The sequence below is a fragment of the Cynocephalus volans genome, chromosome 16 (assembly GCF_027409185.1).
Source record: "Cynocephalus volans isolate mCynVol1 chromosome 16, mCynVol1.pri, whole genome shotgun sequence".
NCBI lineage: Eukaryota > Metazoa > Chordata > Mammalia > Dermoptera > Cynocephalidae > Cynocephalus > Cynocephalus volans.
Window position 1 is genome coordinate 3,868,315 of NC_084475.1, and position 21,686 is coordinate 3,890,000.

At 44.8% G+C, this 21,686-nt stretch overlaps 1 pseudogene; it reads left to right on the forward strand.

Annotated features, from left to right (window-relative positions):
* The first annotated feature begins 1,694 nt into the window (after window positions 1-1,694).
* On the forward strand, window positions 1,695-20,958 carry LOC134365094 (POU domain, class 5, transcription factor 1-like; annotated as a pseudogene).
* The last annotated feature ends 728 nt before the right edge of the window (window positions 20,959-21,686 follow it).

A 21,686-nucleotide genomic window follows, 5' to 3' on the forward strand; every position in this document is an offset into this window, starting at 1 on the left:
CATGTAGTTAGAATCATAGGGTATATAGCCTTTTCAGATTGCCTTTCATTTAGAAACGTACCTTTAAGTTTCCACCATGTCTTAAAGCCTTGATAGTTCATTTATTTTTAGTGCTTAATAATACTCCATTTTGCGGCTGGTCAATACTGGAATCCAAACCCATACCCTTGGTGTTACAAGGCTGTGCTCTACCCAACTGAGCTAACCGGCCAGCCCATTCTAAACTTGTTTCTAAGCAGTGATAAAACATTTTGCATGTTTGTTTCGAAAGCCAACTAATTGGCCTTTTACCCCCGTAACTTCCGATTTGAGGTTGGTGACCTAGGCCATACCTTGTTGTGCTCTTGACTGGCGCTTCTCCAACTTACTGCACATCAAAATACCTGCAGGGCTAATTAGAACACACAGTGCTGGACGTCTCCCCCAGAGGTTCTGACTCAGTAGATCTGGAGTGGGGCCCCAAATTTTTCATTTCTAAGTTCTCAGGTGATGCCGAAGGTTCTGGTCCACGGACCACACTTTAAGAACCACTCGTTTTAACACTTGTGTGTAAGTGCTAGAAAAGAACTGAACTACAGTATATTGGTTTCTTAAAAGATATTTTTATGTGAAAAAAAGAGATGGACAATAAAGGTAGTGTGACAATATTGTTACAGTGTCAATTCTCCAGTCCCAATTGTTTTTGAGTCCAGTCATTTGAAAGCTGGTTTCATACTGTCTCCTGAGGTGTAGAGAAATAGTCTTGCTTTTTGAGTGGATATAAAACAATGTCCCTAACTTGGAGCTTAATATTTAATATATTGAAAGAATTGAGTGGCATTTCTTTGAAGATTGTAGAAGTTTCATCATCTTGCAATTTTTTTCTAAGATTGGGAACCATGTTTATCTTCATATCCGTCACTTCTGTTACATAGTAGAAACTTGAATGCTTGTTGTTTCTTAACCTATTAATCTTTTTTAACCCTTCATTATTTTGTTTTGATCCTCACTTCCAATTTTATGTTACCCTGAACGTTTTTTTTTTTTTTTTTCCTGAGTTGATCCACCCTAAGAAGTAAACAAAGTTTCTAAAACATTTCCCAAGTTGTAGCTTCCCAGATTTTATTAGTTTCTTCAGATTTTCCAAAATGTAGGACAGTTTCAAACAGTCTGAAATGCCCTATTTGTAAGAAATAGATCAGGGACTCAGCTTCCCCCTATAGTTCTTTGACTCCCCACCCCTTAGGTACTTCTAACTTCATGAGAAGGAAATATTCTACCACTTTCCCTTATTTCTTTGGTTTTATTTAGTGAACACTCTGGTGCGCCATCCAGATTCTTTCAAGACTGAGTTGCTTATTCCTGGATGTGCTAATGGCTCACAGCTGAGTTCGTCCTCACCTGCCTCTCACTCCCCATGACTGCCTTCGGCTGAAGAGAGCTGCCTCCTGTCCAATGACTAGTTCATATAGGAATGTGAAGTCTTGGTCCTCTTGCTGCGATTTGGAACAACTCTGAAGGGCCGTTCCAGCTCTGGAAAGTTCCCCATAAGATGGACTGAGGCCTTTGTTACAACCACATCCTGGTTCAACTTCTCCCTCTTCCCAATCTCCTTCCTTCACTTACCCACAGGTGTTGCTCTCCCAGGCAAGCCCCAGTAAGCTCCCTTTGTGCATATATTCATGTCACAGTCTGCTTCTGGGGGATCTGAGCCTATGAAAGCCAGAGCTGGAAGTGACCTGAGAAAGTTGACTACAACGGGGCATTGTAGCCAGATCCCCCGCTGTCCAGCTGTCAGTGAGGACCTCGTCACTGGTAATAGATGGAGCATGTACAGCCCCTGGCATACAGTAGGGATAAAATAGGGTTGTTAGACTGGGGGCAAACTAGGATGACTGGTGGAAAGGAATGCACAGAGCTTTAAGAAATTCTGTGGACTGGGCCCCCAACTTGGGACACCTTCTTTCCCCCGGTGGGACACCTGACTTTGGGCTTCGCCTTCTCACCTCCACCAGGGAGTGGAGGCAGTGGGCCAGGGGGGCCAGAGCCAGGCTGAGTTGACCCTCAGACCTGGCTAAGCTCCCAAGGCCCTCCTGGTGGGCCGGGCCCTGAGGTGGGGATTCTCCCGTGTCCCCCTCCCCCATATGAGTTCTGTGGAGGGATGACGTACTGTGGACCTCAGGTTGGAGTGGGGCTAGAGCCCCAGGGCAGCCTGGAGACCCCTCAGCCCAAGGGCGAGGTGGGTGGAGAGCAACTCGGAGGGGGCCTCCCCTGAGCCCCGCACCGCAGCCCCTGGTGCCGAGAAGCTGGAGCAGAACTCTGAGGAGTCCCAGGACCTCGAGGCTCTGCAGAAAGAACTGGAGCAATGTGAAAAGCTCCTGAAGCAGAAGAGGGTCACATCGGGACACACCAGGCTGGTGTGGGGCTCCGCTGGGGGTTCTCTGCGGGAAGGTGTTCGGTCAAATGACCACCCACAGCTCTGAGGCTCTGCGGCCCAGCTTCGAGAACGTGTGTGCTGCAGAGGTGGGTGGAGGACGGGGCGACAACGGAGCTTCAGAGACCCTCGTGCAGCCCCGAAGAGACAGCGAGCGAGTGTCGGGAACCGAGTGAGAGGCACCTGGAGACCCCGCTCCTCAGCGCCTGGAAGCCGCGCTGCAGCAGGTCAGCCACGTGGCGCGCAGCCCGGGGAGGACACGGTCCAGGCGCCCTTCTGCAGCCAGCGCAGTGACTGTTCAGAGGCCTTTCTCAGGGCCGCCAGGATACTTCCTCTGACCCCAGTACCCCGCGTTGGTAGCCCAGGCTAGGGGAGCCCTCACTCCACTACGCTGTCCTTCTCGGTCCCCCTGCCTCTGTCACCACTCTGGGCTCTCCCATGCATTCAAACTGAGGCGCTTGCCCTTCCTAGGAAAGGGGAGAAGCCAGGGAAAGAGCCTGGACTAGGTGCGTGGGCTTTGGGGAGTAAGTTCCCCCAAAGAAGGAATCGGGAACACGAGGGTGGGGCAGGGGACTCGGGGGGAGCTGATTGGAGGGAAGGTGAAGTTCCATGGTGCTCTGGATTTGAATCCCCACCCCACTCATCACTTTGTTCTTAAGAAGCCTGGGACGCATTTATAAAAAAGAAAAGAAATTCTGTGGAAATAGTCAAAGGATAATGGAATTAAATAGCTGTTTCTTGGGGCAGTCAATACTTGGCAAAAAGACAAAGGCTCAGAGTAATTAATCACCAATTAGGGGCTAAGTTGAAAAGCAGAGGGCCCCCCTTGGCAGCTTATAAAGAGACTTGTCTACAGTATATAAAAGTAATGAGGATCAGACCTCGGAATCGTCAGAGTGGTGGAGCTCCAGAGGAGGGTGAATAGCCAGCCTCAGCTGGTCTGTTACGCTAATGTCAGGTCCCAGATTGATCGGAAAAGAGGGGCAGCCCGAGATGAGGGATGGGGAGTTTTGGGGTCCGTGTACACAAGGATCTGGAAGCCCTAGATTCCCCTGAACCCTTTGTCCTTACAGAAGTGGCCTGCTCCTTGTTAAGGGATGCTCTTTCCCTGGCCTGAAGCTGATGCACAGGTTTCTGCCTCGTAAGGCAACGTGAGCCACAGTCACTTCCCCTCCTACCCACCAGACCAATAGCTAGGGTTAAGTTACAAAATAACCTGGCTAGGCAAGTCCACTTAGAAAAGGGACCAGACTCCAAAGGAACTACAGGACCTAGCCAGCAAGAGCCAGTCAGATTCACATATGGGATTGGATCCTGAGGGTACTGGAACAGGGACAGAAGCATACAGTTGGAGAAGGAAGAAGTTATCGATACACAGGCACTCTCCCGAGATACAGGATTTAATGGCCAAGCAAGGACCCTGAGAGATGGTGCTAACGTGCTGTTAGGACGGCTTTTAGACGTTTGGAAGAAGCTCAACCCACCCTAAGTGAAGTAGGAATGCTAGAACTGCTGAAGCAAAGGGTAGAAGAAGGATGAAAAGAAAGAGTCACAGCAGTGGGCATGCTGGAGTGGATATACTACGTAAGGCCAGAAGTCCCATCAAATGACTTCCATGGAAAGGCGCAGAGGAGACTCCATTTATCAAAGCAGTAAAGAAGGTCTGGGAGAAATGTGCCTGCATCACTCAGCAGCTCAATGGTGGCTGTCCTCTGTAGGCCGGGGCTTGCAGTGGGAGATGCAACCACAGACCTGGACCCCTGGTAGCAATGGGGATCATAGGATTGATCCCAGTATAACAGAGGTCAGGACACTTAACCATCAGAAAAAAGATGGGCACAAAAATCATAATGAGTGGCAAGGTCAGAATGGTAGTGAAAGGACCTGATACACAGAGCACTCTGGAGATGGCTAATAAAAGATGGCTTCTCCAGGGGTAAGATAAATGGGTGATCATTAAGCTGTTAATCTATACAATCAGAAGCAATTAAAGCACCCCAATAAATAGTCATAATCCTTGCCCAGTTTCTGGGCCTAGCCAGTTTTCATACACTGACTGGAGGGGACACTGCTTCCCAGGAGGAAGGAACCTGCAACACCACAAGAGTATAAAGTAATGATTCCCACGTCCTTCCCCAAAAGGGACCTATGGGCATTCACCTGGAGGAGCATACACCGGGCAAAGACTTATGCCCAAGCATTCCAAGGACGGTTGGGCAGTGTCTGAGTTAACACTGATACTCTGAAACCCAAATAGTCACCATCACACACCTTCCTCCTCATTAGAGGAGGTTGGCATACGGAGGCCAGGTCGTAAATGAGGTCTTGGGCCATGACCAGCTCACAGTGTGTCAGCGGGTCCTCGGTCACTTCCACCCCCCAAATACATCACTTAAATGGACCTACTTGGAGCTGGCAAACCCCCACATTAGTTTCTTGACCTGTGACATCACGATCATAGTGGGGAAGGCCAAATAGAAGCCTCTGGCCCTCTTCTTACCCCTTACTGGCAAATCAGAAAATTAAAAACAATATCACATCCTGGGAGAAAGGGCAGAGATAGGTGGCACGCTCAAAGACATAATGGATGCAGTCCCCATCCTAAATCCTTTCAATTTTCCAGTCTATCCCTGCAAAAACCAGACAGATGCTAGAGAGTGATAGTGGACTACTGAAAACATCATCGAGTAGTGGCTCCAATTGCCGCTGGGATGCCACTTACAGTGTCTCTGCTAAAGGACACTAACATGGTCTCAGGTGCACGATAAGTGCTATTGACCTAGCAAATGCATTCTTTTCTATCCTTATGAGAATCAGTTCACATTCACTAGGGATGGGCAATAGTATGCAATTACAGTCTTGCCCCAGGGCTGTATTAACTCTCCCACCCTCCCTCAGCATGTAGCCTGAAGGTAACTGGACCGTCCGGACGTCCTGCAGAGCACCCCATTGGGCCACAATACAGATGACAGTACCTTAATCAGACAAAATGAGCAAGAAATGACAAGTATATCAGAGGAATTGGTAAGATACATGCTCCAGAGAGCCAGAGATAAACTCTATGAAGAACGAGGGACTGCTGGATCAGTGAAATTTTAAGGGACCCAATGATCTGAAGCATCCTGCAACATTCCCTACAAAGTAAAAATCAAAATATTGTTTCTCACAACTCCCCCACTAAAAAGGAAGCACACCAGCTGGTGGGAGGGCCTCTTCAGTTCTGGTGGCAGAATAGTCCATGCTTGGGAATACTGCACTGACCCATATGCCAAGTGACATGGAAGGTTGCCCCAGCAATGAACCCTGCGACATTATCGTGACATCGAATTTTTTAAAAATTGATTTCATGACTCTTTATATTTGTCAAAACTCATGAACCTGTACACATAAAAATAATGTTACTGTATGTGAATTATGTGCCAATAAACTTGATTTTAAAAAGATAAAAGCCATATAGGCTGGACAGAGGCAGTGGCTTTTAGTTCGAAGAGGGATGCACATCAGAGATATTAAGAACTTAGAATCAAAGAACAAGGTAATCTGAGCTATAGTGAATTGCTTTTTTCCCTGGCACTCCCACACGTTCAATGGTTTTATTTATTTTAGTTATTTTTATTTATTTATTTTTATTATTTTTGGTGGCTGCCCAGTACGGGGATCTGAACCTCTGACCTTGGTGTTATCAGCACTACGCTCTAACCAACTGAGTTAACCAGCCAGCCCTTAGATATTAAATTGGAGATAAAAGTGGTTTTCCTTTCATGAAAAAAAATCATTTTGGCCAGATCAGCATTAACATAGCAAAAGGAAGGCTGAGATAGTTATGCGGATAATTTTCTGCTTTCATTCTATACGAAAAAACCTTGAAATAAAATGCTTTTAAAATACGTTATGTTTTCTTCAGTGATGGTATCATCCTGTGTAAATTAACAACTAAGTTAACTGTGAAAAAAATTTGAAACTCTCCTTCAGAACTGCCCCCTTTTGAAAATCAAACACTGTGGAATCTTTTTAAAAGTAATCCCTTGGCTAGCTGGTTAGCTCAGTTGGTTAGAGTGTGGCCTTGTAACACCAAGGTCAAGGGTTGGGTTCCCTGCACTGGCCAGCCACCAAAAAAAACCCAAAAAAGTAATTCCTGTATTCTCACCTTCAGTTTAATCATTCAGAATCACATCAGTCTAAATTTGGACCAATATAATAGAAATACTCTGTAAATTATAGAATTTCTTTCCTCATACAAGAGTGTGTGTGTGATATAGAGAAAGGTAAATTCCAAGCTCAATAGTGGGAGATACAATGAAATATTATTCAGCCTTAAAAAGGAAGGCAATTTTGACCCAGCTACAACATGAATAAACTGTGAGGACATTATGCTAAGTGAAACAAGCCAGTGAAAAAATGACGAATGCTATATTGTTCCACTTATATGAGGTATCTGGAGTAGCCAAATTCATAGAAACAGAAAGTAGAATGGTGGCTGCCAGGGGTTGGAGAAATGGGGGGTTAATGTTTATGGGTACAGGGTTTCAGCTGGGGAAGACAGAAAGTTCTGGAGATAGATCATGGTGATGGTTGCATAACAATGTGAATGTCCTTAATACCACAGAACTGTACCCTTAAAAATGGTTAAAATGGTAAGTCTTATGTATATTTTATTACACCAAAAAAATCCCCCAAAGCCTCAATAGTGGGGGATACACTGAGGAGGGTGTAGGTTATTAGCTGGATATGGTCCTGTATAAGGATCTTAATTTTATTTCATTTGGGATGCATTTGACTAAAAATGTTCACTATCATCTGTCTTTTTTTCACATTGTCTTTAATAGTTTCTGTATATTGCATTTAAAAAATTTTGTGGTAAAATAAATATAACATAAAATTTGCCATTTTAATCCTTTTGAAGTGTACATCTCAGTGGAATTACATAATTGCATTCGCAATGTTGTGCAACCGTCAGCACTATTTATTTTTAAAACTTTTTCACCACCCCAAACAGAAACTCTGTCACCATTAAGCAATAAGTCCCCATTCACCCCTCCCCTCCAGCTCCTGGTAACCTCTAGTCTACATTCTGTCTCTATGAAGTTGCCTATTCTAGATATTTCATATAAGTAGAATCCTACAACATATGTCCTTTTGTGTCTGGCTTATTTCACTCAGCATAATGTTTTCAAGGTTCAACTATACAGCAGCATGTGTCAGAACTTCATGCCTTTTTATGGCTGAATAGCATTCTATCGTGTGACATGTTTATTCATCTGTTGATGGTCACTTGGGTTTTCCCACCTTTTGGTTATTGTGACTCGGGCTATTACAAGCATGGGCATACAAGTATCTGTTTGAAGTCCTGTTTTCAATTCTTTGGGGTGTATCTGCATATTGGCTTCTTTTTTTAATTCTTTTTTGGAAATAATTATAGTGTCAGAGGAAATTGCAAAGATAGTGCTGAGAGCTTCTGTGTACTCTTCACTTAGTTGGCACATTGGCTTTTAAAACCAAAAGGATGTGTGGCACAGAGGAGTGATGTGGTAGACCAGAGAGCAACCAATTCCTGGCAAAGCTGTTACCATTTTAAATCTTATCCCACTAACCATAAACAATTCCACAAGAACTCTTCTCTCGTACCTACTGTCAAAGGGGCTGACAATGGGAACCACCCGTGATCAGCGTTAGCCAATCATTTCAGCCATGCCGGGTGCACACGGTGTGTGCAAGTCTCAGTAGAGCAATTGTCTTAAAGAAGGCACTCCTGTCTTCTCACTAGGTGGTCTTGCATCTGAAACCCATTAAGGACTTATTAGGGCTTTAGAACCAAAAAATCTAAAGCACATTCGGCATCACTGGGGACAAATAAAAAGAGCATTATTCAGTACGAATAATAAAAATATCCAAATAAACACACATTATTCATACATCCATAAAAATGCATCTGGGCCAAGTTTTCAGAAACTTTATTGAGGGCATTAGAAATAGTGTTCTCAACAGGGGCAGCTTTATCTACTAGGAAAAAGAAAGTTGTCACAAATGCACATTGATATGGATTGTGTCCCCCAAATTTTTTGTATTAGTAGCTTGATCCCCACTGTGACTGTTAAGAGGGTGGTAAATCCTATTATGGTAATTGTAAGGTGGGGCCATGAAGAGGTGATTGGATTCTGAGGACCATGCCTAGTGACTGGATTAAACATAGTGGTCATCGGCATGGTTCTGAGAGCTTTAAAAGGAGAGCACATGAGAGTGTCTCTCTCTCTGCTCTGCCGTTTTCTGCTATGTGAGACCCCTGCGTTGCTGTAAAGCCACCACCAAAGAAGACCCCACCAAGCTGTGCTCCCTGGACTTTGTACTTCCCAGCCTCTGAAACTGTAAGCAATAAATTTTGTTTTCTTGCCAATTACCTAGTTCCGTGTATTTTGTTATCAGCAACAGAAATGGACTAATGTACACCCTTTCTTAATTTTTCTGAATTGCCATATATATAGCCTTATTTTTATTTAATATGTAATGAGAACCAACTCTGCAGTAAAAATCCCCTTTGTCTTTAAGAAATCTAATATTTCTAAATTTAGTACCCCGTTCAACCTCAGCTTCATACTTAATTTGAACTTTGGACATTTTCCTTGAACTGTGAAAGAAAGCAAGCTTTCTGGTTTCATAATGCTTTTTTTTTTAATGCTTAAATGTCATTTGCAAGTGCAGAAGCTAAAACGGTTAAAGCAATATGATGTAGACTAATTTTACCTGATGAAGATTTTAGCACCATATTCATTTAAAATTTTTGAGGATTTGAAGAATTCAATAACTTTAAGAGGGAACTCACCTTCAAGAAAGAGCAATGATAATGCTGGGAAGGAATAAGATGTTTCTTAAAATGCACATCATGTCTGCTACTGCAGAAGGCACGATATAATGTCTTACTATAGAATACTAAACACCTGGTTTCCTAATGCTTCTTCATTGATTTCCATTGTATGCAGAATGCAGCACAAATATTTTATTCAAAGTGTTCCCATTTAATTAAACAGCTATGTAAGACCACATGTTCTTCACCTTTTAGAATGCAAATCTTGAAAGAGAAGAGTAATGTGATTTTCTTCTGCTGTCAGTACTTAGGGATTACGGAAGAATTTGGAAATAAATTCTTCCCCTAAAATTTAGATTATGGCAGCAACAAATTCTGTACCAGAGCAGATAAGCAGATACGTAATGGCTCCCCGGCTGCCAAAATCTGACTACCTGAACAGACCAGTAACAATCAAAGTGATTGAAGCTGTAATCGGCAGTCTCCCAAGAAGGTCAAGTTCTAGAGGGCAACTTTTACAACTGGTTGGCGGCTAGATTCCCAACATCTAGAATAGTCCCTGGCACACAGTTACAAAATGCACGGACTGTAAATAATCAACAGGTAACTTTAACTTGCTTAGCTTTATGATATGTAAATAGAAAGAAGGTGACAGTCAGAGACTTAGCCATGAAAGCTAGAAAATGAGAGTCACAGAAACACACACTGGTAGGGTGTGTGGCAGAGAGGTCCTCAGCCAACTGAATTCACCTCAATGAACCTCTACGCAAGGCAATCCTAGCTATGGAAATGGATATGGGAATAAACCATGATCCCTCTTGGGAAAATAGAATAATGTAATCAGCCCCCCTCACTTTGGGTCCGTAGGGGGTGGTGCGGTGCATTCTTTGTAAATGAGTTGTGTATGCGTGCAGTTAGTACGCGTGGGCGTGCCATCACTTGGCTGGCATCTAGTATCTTGGGTGTCTGCCCACGTGTGACCATGCTCTCCAACCTACAGCTTCCAAGGACCTGTTTGCCAGTTACCTAGCTCATAGACCTGTGTGTGAAGGGTCTGGTGACCCAGCCTGGCGTGTGAAGGGTTTGTGACCCAGTCTGTGAACAGGCTTGAGGGGTCCGTAAGCTCCAGACTCAGCCTGAGCTCGACAATTGGCCCAGTCGGCAGGCTTACGGGCAGGTAAAAGAGCCTGACAATCCCCTTGCTGGAAACACTTCTATCATGAAATTGAGGCAGCATGCAAAAATAGACCTAAATGATATACTGAGCTCACCTTGATCTGACTCTATGCTCAACAAGTGAACTTTAGATGATTTAACATACCATTAAGTTAATGATAACTTACTGAGTATTATTTGGTAACTTGTGAAGCATTATTTTCAAAAAGGTAAGATTGAATGTAAAATAGTTCAGCCATGTTGGAAAACAGTTTGGTGGGTCCTCAAAAAGTTAAACATAGAATTACCATATGACCCAGTAATTCCACTCCTTGGCATATATCCAAGAGGATTGGTAACTGTATTCAAACAAATGCTTGTATATACATGTTCACAGCAGCACTATTTGCAATAGCCAAGAGGTGGAAACAACCCAAATGTCCATGAAAGGGTGAATGGATAAATAAATTGTGATATATCCAAACCATGAAATATGACTCAGCCATAAAAAGGAAAATCGGGAATACCGATCTATGTTATAATGATGAAACTTGGACCTTTACGCTAAATGAAAGAAGTCAGACATAAAAGGTGGCACAGGTATGATCCTATTTATATGAAATACCCAGAATAGGTAAATCCACAGAGACAGAATGACAGTTGCCGGGAGCTGGGGGAGGAGAGAATGGAAGTACCTGTTTCGTGGATAAGGGTTTTATTTTGAGGTGGTAAAAATGTTTTGGGACTACATAGAAGTAGTCCCAACAAGGACATGCACTAGAATGTCTTAGAGTTATCTATTTTGCCACACAGAAATTATTTGCCGTTCTAGGGGACAAAAATCGACAAATGAATCTCTGATCCTACGTAATTTTAAAATAACCCAGACAATAGAAAGTCAAGCCCAGCACTATACCGAAAGCAAACCCAGTCATCTTTTTTACCTATCTCCAAGTTTTGGATACTTCTTCGGACATCATGTATATCTGCCTACCAGGAGAGAACGGTTTGATCACGAGGCTTCCTGGATGACAGTTAAATTTTTGTCAGTGAGTCAGTAGATGGTCATTCTGGTTTCACACAGCAGTATTGCAATGGATGGATAACATACATCCAGGTCTCAAGGATGGATCTCCTCTTAACAAGCTGGAAACACTGGGCTTCTGTGCCTATAAGGCCAGAGGTCAGACTTGGTCTGCCGAAAATTGACCCAGGTAACAAATGTGATGCAGTAAAGTCTTTCTCGATAGGCAGATTTTTGGCTTCTGCCCATTCAGGGACACTCCCTCAGCATTCTATAGGACTGCAAGAGAGAAGACAGCCATGTTGTTATTTTGAACTTAACCTCATTTTTAGCCTAGATGATTTTTTTCAGATCTTGAATTTAAATGTTGGATCATTTATGTACTTCTCTGTTTTTTGAGATACGTCATGTTGTTGAAAGAAGTTTGCTACACTCCAATTACTATTGAACGTTTGATGATATAATCAGGCAAATTATTCACTACTTGACGTCATTCTAAGTAAACTCAATTGCCAGGCAGAAGTTGGATGCGGTACAGCGATTATAGAACATTTGTGTCTTTGTAAGGAAGTTATGTTCCTTCCCATGAGATAACTATCACTCATTTCCTTCCTGGTTTTTAAATTCCCCTGCTGTTTGTGAATGTTTATGGCAAAGGTTTTATGTTGAAGAAAACGTTGGTCGGTATCACCTTCCAGGGCTCCTTCTGTGAAAAGCATTTTCAATCTGGATTAAAGCTCTTTGTGGGTTGTAGTAGTTGCGCCAGTGCTTGGTAGAGTTGCATTAGATGGTATGTATCTAATGCTGCCATGTGTATGTTTATGAATGACCTGTTTTGCCTGTAAACCACGTGCTGACTGTCAAAGCTGTTTCCTTGGAGACCTGGGGTTTGTAACAAAGTCATCCAGTTCTATTACTCAACGTGAATTTAAATGAAAAGAACTGCTGAGAGCTGTTTTCATTTTCTTCTTTCAGATGCACCTGAAAGCACAGAGTCACCCTTTTATTTTCATAACTTACACGTCCTAGGCTATTTCTAGTCACTTTGAGCAAGAAAGCATTTGAAGCCCTACACAGGCGTACTAAAGCCAAGATAAGGTCATGGCGTGTCAATCCACCCAGGAAAGAACGTGTACAGGGAGCCAGGACCCTGGGACTCTCTTCCTTTTACTTATCTGGGATGTAATGTATTAGGCTGTTTGTTTGGTGTTCTTGCTACTATGGGAGACCCCAGAATAAACAAGACAGCTATTTTTTCCTCTTTCACTTGAAGCAGCTTTGCATTTCTATGTCCCATCTCCCTTTCTTAAAGGGCTATGTGATGTGGGCTGAGAAGTGATGGGGACGCTCTCTCTTCTACCCCTGGATCGATTTGGGGAGCAAGCGCTTTGTTAAGGGAGGCAGATGGTGTGAGAGGCTGGAAGGAGAAGAGACAGAACTCCATTGAGGAGGAGAGGGCTTTGACTCCCCCAAGCCCGGGAAAAATGTCGGTGTTGGCACATTCTATGAATCACTGGGGAGCTGTGCTTCCCTCCCATGCACTCCAGGTTCAGAAAGGGGGGTGGCAAAACTTCAGATGGGGTGGGGTGAATGTGTACCCCTCAGAAGCAGCAGACCAGGTATGGCAGTGAGGGGCTGGAGCCACCCACTTCCAGCAGACCCCACAAGCTTGCCGGTGACTCTGCAGCCCCTTCCTACTTTTTGAATTGAGCAAGCCCAAGTTCTTAAGCTCACCCAGCAGGAGGGAGAGGATCCCCAGAGCTGACCAGCTCTGGAATTTCTCATTTACCCTGAGTAGTGGTGGAGGTGTAATTCAATGTCATTTTATTTTATTTTATTTTATTTTTGTGGCTGGCCTGTATGGGGATCCGAACCCATGACCTCGGTATTGTAAGGCTGCGCTCTAATCAACTGAGCTGATCAACTGAGCTAACCAGCCAGCCCTGATTTGGGAGGTGGAGTGGGGAAATCAAGCAGTAAGATGATTTCTGACCTGAGTGTGGGAGACTAAATTTATGCGTATCGTATTAGGCAAGGACTATGCCAGGTCATATCTGCCCACCTGGCTCTAAGATCCAGAATTCTCTGAGCAATTTACCAGATTACTGGTGATTCTTGATTTTTTTAAAACCAGTTTCCAGGTTTATATGGATTGAACTGCGTACCTCCAAGGTTCATGAACTAATCCCTACTAACAGTGTTGAGGGTGGCAAATCCTATAATGGTATTTGAAAGGCGGGGCCTTTAAGGGATGATTGGATTGTGAGGACTGTGCCCTCGTGAATGGACTGCTCCATTCATGGAGTAATGGGCATGGTTCTGATGGCTTTAAAACGAGCGCGAGAGAGAAGCTTAGCTCTCTCTTGCCCGGCCCATTCACCACGTGACACCCTTTGTTGCTGCAAAGAGTCACCACCCACCCCACACCAAGTTTAATACAAAACTAATAAATACACACTTAAAGTTTAGTACAGACTGCAGGCCGGCTCAAGAGAGCGAGCAGCCACCTGCTAAAAGTAAGCTTGATACAAAATGAAAGAAATACACGCTCCACAGGCAGAGTACGGGCGTCTCTAGGAGAACAAGCAGCAGCCTGGCCTTTCTGCCAGGATTCAGCTTTTTTAGTTTCACGATCTAATACATATGCATGCTATCTGATGAATATTCAACTAAGGGGGTGGTTCTCTGTTATGTATAGTCTTGCACATGCTCAGTTGGTCTCTTTGGAGCATGTTCATTGGTCAAATTCTATCACATGCCCTGAACATATTCAAGAATATTCTGTGCTCTTTAGCACAGCTAGCAGAAGGTCATGCAAGGCATGAACTCTCTTCCACTGAGCATGCTCAGCTACTGGGGTCATTTAAGCCTGTACAAACTTCTTTTACTGAGCATGCTCAGCTACTGGATTTGCATTAGTCCAGCTCTGTGGTCTCAATCTCCTCTTGTTGGTGCTGAAAATAGGCCCAACCAGCAACAGTAACTCTCCTCCAGGGGAGGGGCCTGAGACCTTGGGAAGTGGCTTGAAACCCAGAGAAGTGTCCTGAAACCCAGAACCGTGGAAACTGAGCACCTCCTGTTTCACTTTCAGCAGTCTCTACTGTCTGTTAGCATTAATCTTGTTTTTCCCATTGAACTATTCACATCTTGAGGGCAAGGACTGTCACATGCCTGTTTGTTTCCTGACAACATGTATTATATACATGTTTGGCCACACTTCTTAAAACAAATTAACTGAATAACTTAGTTCTTGCTTTTTCTCCTTCATTGTACTCTCGGAGGGGAATCAAAGGAAGACAGGAGATGATGACTTTAGATCTGATTAATTCAGATTGCTGTTCACATCCAGTGAATTCTGATTAGCTGTTCATTCCAGCTCCCCACATTGTTCATATAGGACACCATCTACCTGGTGGCAGCAAAGAAGAAAAATCTGACTCTGGGTTAGAATATTGTTAAGTCATAGCTGTGTATCTCTGGGACACTGAATTTAGTGTTTTAATACTTGTTAGAATGTTTTTTCCTTCAGTATTCATTGTGTAAATTTGCTTTAAATTCCTCATTATATCACATATTTGGTTATCACACAGGTTAAATTATGTTGTCTGAATAGGGCATTTATTCGACAGTAAAGCAGAGAGTGTATAATCTGGGTTTTTTAAGTGTCCCTTCAAACTGAGGTTTGCCTTTATTTGAAGAAAGTTTTCTTCAAACAGATTGTAGTAGTAGAAATAGTAGTAGTAGTAACAATAGTAATAATAATGGCCCCCAATGAATCATGCCTCCTGGTATCCATGGCCTGGTGCAGGCCCCTCCCACATTGACTGGGCTTGGCCACGTGACTTGGTTGGCCAATGGGAGGACAGCATGTGTACTGCAAGCAGAGGCTTGGAAAGTGCCTGTGTATCCGGGCTGTTCCTCTTGGAGTACTGCCCATGCTACCCTGCTGGAAAGGCCACATGGAGAGAACGGCCCACTGTTTAGCCATCCCCCCGGACCCAGGCCCCAAACTGACCTGCAGCTTAATGTAGCCATAGGAGTGAGCCCGGGCCAGACCAACAAAAGAACCAGTCAGGCAGCCCATCAAATGAGAAATAATAAGTTGTTATTGAATCAATAAATTGTTGGTATAGTTTGTTATGCAGCAGAGAATAACTGAAATATTGGACTGAGTAAATTTATTTATTCCATAGCTCAAATACTTAATCTTCAGAAAATTACACACCAATTCTTGTCTCCACACCTTTTCTTTAATTCCAGACATTCACAATTCTTCTTTTTGTAGGTTTCTCTCTCTCTCTGTCTCTCTTTTTTCAGTGCAAAAGGTATAAACGGACAAGAATTGAAATGGCGTTTAATCTCACTACAGTTAACTCTGAATTTTAAAAAAATGTAAAACAAATAAAATTAAATCAAATAATAAAATGGTGCACAAAATGAAGTCTCCCACTTCTTGCCCCCACCCCAAAACCCTTTCTCCAAAGGAAAACACCTGTAACAGGTTTTTGAATATCTTTACAGAAGAATTTGAAGTATATGCCAGTAGTAGATTCTGTTGGTTGCCTACCCAGTACCCTTTCTTTTCTAGCAAACAATGTGATCCCATTCTCAACCTCAGTTTGATTTCAACTGGACCCTGCACTGGCCCAAGCAAACACAAGGAAGGGTTTCTGTTCCACGATTGCAGGGTAGGTTCCCTCTCCTTCCTGCTGGATGAGAATTTGGGAGCATGTGGCTCCAGCCACTGCTGGACACCATCTTGTGACCAGGAGAGAATGTCTTAGGAGCAGGTGATGTTGAGGACAGGAGAGCAGAGAAAGGCAGACACCGGGGGGTCCCAACGCATCCTTGGTTCCACCTTGCCGGAGCCCACCTCACTTTTAGTCTTATAAGTTACAAGAGGTAAGAAAATTTTACTGTTTAAGGCGTTTAGAGCCTTTGTTTGGTTATTTTCAGACCTAAACATGGTAACATGCCTATATATGTAAATCTTTCCCAAAAAGCACCCAAAACAGACTATACTCGGCTCATTGCTCTGCACTTTGCTTTTTTCGTTTACTATGTCTTGGGGATGTTTCTGTATCTCCTTGCACAGATCTATCTCCTTGTTAATGGATACGTAGGTTTTTGTTTTGTTTTGTTTTGTAGCTGGCCAGTGCAGGGATCCGAACCCTTTATCTCCGTGTTATAAGCTGCATTCTAACCAATTGAGCTAACCAGCCAGCCCTTGGATACATAGATTTTCAATGTATTAAATACCATCATTTATTAACCAGTCTCCCATTGATTGAATGGTTCTTTCCAAGTTTCCTAGTTTTTAAATTTTTAATAATCTGTATTATTTTAACAGCTTTATTGAGATATGACTGACATACAATAAACTTCACAGATTCAAAGAGTACACTTTGGTAAGTATTGACACACGTATACACCATGAAACTCTTACCAATATCAAGATAGTGAACATGTCTGTCACCCCCAAACTCTGCAGTCCCTCCTTTTTGACCCTCCCTATGGTCCCCCATCATCCTTCTTTTCCATGAAGGCCTAGATTTTTTTTATCATATTACATATCATTTCTTGTTAACTCGTTCCCATGGTTTAAGTGGTTTTTCACAGTTCATGTTCTTGATTTTGATTTTTTTTTTTTCCTATTACAAACAGTGCTGCTATAAACATCCTTGAACACATATCATGGTTCAGTTATTAAGGTATAAGGTCTTACTGATGTCTCTGGTTATGGCAGTCTTTACAATGACAGTTCCAATTATTACTCAGATGACACATTAGATACCTCTTATGCACCACGCCAGGTCCCCTCGGCCTCATCTGCCACCTTTCCATCCACTAACACCGTGATCATTTCTGTGTAGACTCCACACGACTTCAGGCTGTACTGGCCACACCGTGTCTTGCCCTGCGTCTGCTTCACCACTTCTCTCCTGCACTAGGGTTTCTCTGATGACACAGGACAGAGCAGGAGCCCAGCTTGGCACCCACACAAGCCCGCACTACTACAAAGGGGTGAGAGTGAACATCCCGTAAGGTGAATCCTTGGCCAACCAGAGAAGGGAGTCGGGGGTGAGCTTCTTTCCCTTTCTCCCCACTGGATGGACCGTTCTAAGGTGCAGGTTGTATGACTTCTTGGAGGACAGTCTCCCAGGATGGGCAGTCAGCCACATTTAGCAGTGGCTGGCTTAACAACGCATCTTCCACCTAGGGGTGGCGATCCCTCTTTCGCAGCCTCCCTGCCTTGGTCCCTTGCTCCTGCCCCCTGAAATTGCACTTCCTCATCAATTAGTAGCACAGAAGCTTTTGCCTCAGACAGTGGGCGAAGACAGTTGGCATTTTCCACACGATGATGCTGACTTTTATTTTTTAGTGGCTGGCCGGTACAGGGATCCGAACCTGTGTATGCTGACTGTAAGTCTTCTGTAAACCTAGTGATCAATAAATAGAAGACTGAGTCCTTGCGATTGTAGAATTTGGTATTTAGTAAAGGCAGACCTGCCCCTACTCCTCTAGACAGGAGTCCAAGAAGCGGCAGAGCTTGGGACACAGCCATTTCCGACAGACTCACTCACTGGGTCCCCTTTCTCCGTCCCCTTCCCTCCCCAGTGCACTGCAGTCTAGCTTTCCTGCCTGCTGTGCTTCTGAAGTTTCTCTTTCAAAGAGATCGACGCCCTCCATCACGTCACGTCCAATCACCAGATGTCCTGTGCCCATCTTCTTTGTCTCTCAGCAGCACTGGGCTCCGTTAACCCCTGTCTTATTGAAACACTTTTTTCTCTAGGCTTCTGTGCCAGAACTGCCACCACATCCTATCCCAATGGCTGCTCCACCTCCAACGCTGCCAGACCTCCGGCTGCTGAAAAGTGCCAGGGTCTCTCCTCGGCCTCTTCTCTTTCCCACCCAACTCTCTTCCCAGACAATCTCATCCAGTCCCATGGCTCCAGATGCACCTCTCGGCTTGTGAATTCCCAGTCACTGTCTTCTACCCTTGCCTTCTTTCTCTTGAGCCTCAGATTCCAACTCCTAGCTCATTCCTACTTGGATATCTAAAAGGCAAATCAAAGTTAACATGTCCAAAATGCAGCTCTTTGCTTCCCATCCACCTACTTCTCCCCAGCCTTGCACACTTCAGGAAATGACACTGCCATTCGCCCAGTGGCTTGTGTTGAAAAAGCAGATGACATCCTTGACTCCTCCTTGTCTTCTCTCTTCTCATCCTATTTATTAGCAAGTCCTGCTGGAGCTGCCTTCATGGTCCGTGCTCCATAATTCATCCTGAGTCCGACCACTTCTCACCACCCCCACTGCCACCACCATGACCCAAGCCACTGTCATATCTTGCCTGGACCACGAGAGCTTCCCACCTGGCCTCTCTGAACCTCTTGTGCCCTTCAGATGCAACCAGAGTAGTTTCTTTGTAAAACCTAGGTCCGATTATACCTCTTCACTGCTCAATGATATTCTAACAGCATCTCTTACAAGAAGAATAAAATCCAAACTCCTTACCATGGCCCACAAGCCCCTACCCAGTCTGCCCCTGCCAGCCTCCCCAACCTCTTCTTGTCCAGCTCTCCTCCCCTCCTCTTCTTTCTGACACTGAAACACACCAAGCTTGTTCCTGGGTCAGCATCTTTGTACTATGTGCTAATTTCTCTCTTCCTGAAATATTCCTCCAGATGTGACATGGTTGGCTCTTCCTGGGCTCTTCTCACTTGGGTCTCAGCTCCAGTGTCACTTCTACAGGAGGACTTCCCTGACCTCTCTGGTTAAGATGGTTCCTGCCCCAAGATCCCCTCTATTACATTACACAGCTTTATTTTAGCCATGTCGCTTACCATTATCTAAATGATTCCATTAATTATTTTCCTACTTCTTTATCCCTTCGTCTAAGAACCAACTTCTCCTTCTTCTGGACCACCTGACCCAAGAGGGTGGATCTTTGTCCTGTTCCCTACTACCTCCCTGGAGTTTAGAATAGTGGCTGGAACACAATAGGAACTCACATTTATTAAATATGAAATACATGTTTGCTGAACTGCTGAATGGCGTGTGGTGGAATTCTGGGCAGGCTGTTTTAAATGACTTGGCACAAAGGAAATCAGAGGACAGTTTGCAATCTTTGGAAATAACTGGCCTTTCTGCCCAGTAAGAAATGAATTTCTCTGACCTTTAATGATACAATTTTTATTCTTTTGCCCAAAGAGTCAGGGTTAAGGGCCAGCCCGTGGCTCACTTGGGAGAGCATAGTGCTGATAACACCAAGCCACGGGTTCTGATCCCCTTACCGGTCATCTTTAAAAAAACAAACAACAAAGAGTCAGGGCTATCAAAGAGCCTATTGAACAGTGAGTGGCTGGCTGGTTAGCTCAGTTGGTTAGATCATGGTGCTGATAACACGGAGGTCCAGGGTTCCACCCCTGTACCAGCCAGCCGCCAGGAAAAAAAGAAAAGAAACACAAATCAACCTGTGCCTCCGCTCTATATCTCATGGGCTTGGAGCGTGTCAGAGCTGTAAGGAGAAGCTCTTCTTTTCCAATCTCCTCATTTGACAAAGAGGAAAGATGTGTGGTCCAGGGAGGTAAAGGGATGTATCCAATGTCCCACAGATACATCAGAAGCAAAGCCAGGTGGAGGTGGCCATAATGATGTCTCAGGAAGGGCCCGAGACATAAAGGACTGATGGGTGGCGAGTCCGGCAGGAGGAAGTACCCCCAGAACTCTTAACCTCAATGCTGGCTGCTGCAACTTAGGGGATGATGTGTGGTTCCGCTGCCAGACCCTCGGCACAGATCCAGACTCCTTAGTTAAAAGCTCCGTGACCCCTGCGTAAGTCACTTAACCTCTCTGTACTCTAGTTTCCCCATTTGTAAAATGGGGATGATAATAATAATAGTAATAATACCCCTGCCTAGCATTTTCATAAGGATTAAATAACCCAATAAAACATTTGTCACAGTTACCGGGCTGGATTCCTAGCTAGTGTGCCAAAAGAGGCCCGGCCTGGGGGCTGGCCGGTTAGCCCAGTTGGTTAGAGCACAGCCTTGTAACACCAGGTCACAGGTTCAGATACCCATACCGACCAGACACCAAAAAAAAAAAAAAAAAAAAAAAAAATGGCCAGGCTTGAGGTGGCAAAGAGCTAAGTGGTCTGAGTCCTTGCTCAGATAAATGGTCAATAATCCTTAGGGGAGTATTGAGCTTTGCCTCACTTCATTAAGCAGCCGAACGAACACTCTCTCAGTCCCTCCTGTACCCTCATTTCTTGCTTCCTTCTCTCCTCTTCTGTCTCCTTCCTCCCTTTTTCAGATAGAGAAAAGGAGGAGGAAGAGAGGGTACTAAGCACTCCCCCCAACATTTCATGTTTTTTTTAAAAGTTTTTTGTTGGGCTTTGTTTTTTTCAAGAAAACTCATTCCGACGCCCGGCTTGCTGGGGAGGCCGGCAAGGCCCTTGCCGGCCACGAGGGGGCGGCGCTGCGCCCGGTCTCGGCCGCTATCCCGCTGCGGGGCTCCCAATGCGCGGGCGATAGGCGCAGTGCAAAGCCCTTCGCTCTCTAGGATGGCAGCAGGACTCCGCTGCTGGCTCCTTTCTGCAGTCGCCAGTGGCCCAGGTGACCAGCCTGTTGCAAGCTGCCCAGGGCTTTGGTGCAGATCTGCAGCGGAGGGGAGGGCTGGGCCCTGGGTGACTTTGCCAGTGTGACCCAGAGGGACAGGACCGAGTGGGAGAAGAAGGGAAGGACGTAGAAGGATGGACGTTTGCACCCACAAGGTTGGGTGCGTCTCTAAGACAAGACCCTGTCCCCCCCGCTCCTCCCTAGCGGGAATCAGAGAGTGCCTGACTCGGGGCCTTGAACTTATGGACAGGAAGGATCTTTCCCTCGACCTCCACAGACAAATCCCTGTCCACCCAACTGAGAGGGGGGACACCGTGACACTGGCTGTCCCCCGTGTGTGTGTGTGTGTGTGTGTGTGTGTGTGTGTGTGTGTGTGTTGTCCCAAGAAGGCGGGCAGAGGCCACTGGGTCTGCTTAGAACTGTAAGTTTGCTGGGGCTTCCATAACGAGGTGCCACTGGCCGGGGCTTGCACAGCAGAAGCACGTGTCTCCCAGTTCTGGAGGCTGGAGGGCCAGCAGGGCTGGTTCCCCCTGAGACCCCTCTCCTTGGCTAGCAGATGGCCTCATTTTAATTTAATCATTCTAAAGACCTTGAGGTCCTTATCTCCTTACATTCTGAGGTACTGGGAGTTGGGGCTCCAGCGTCTGAAGTGGGGGGTGGGACACAGTTCAG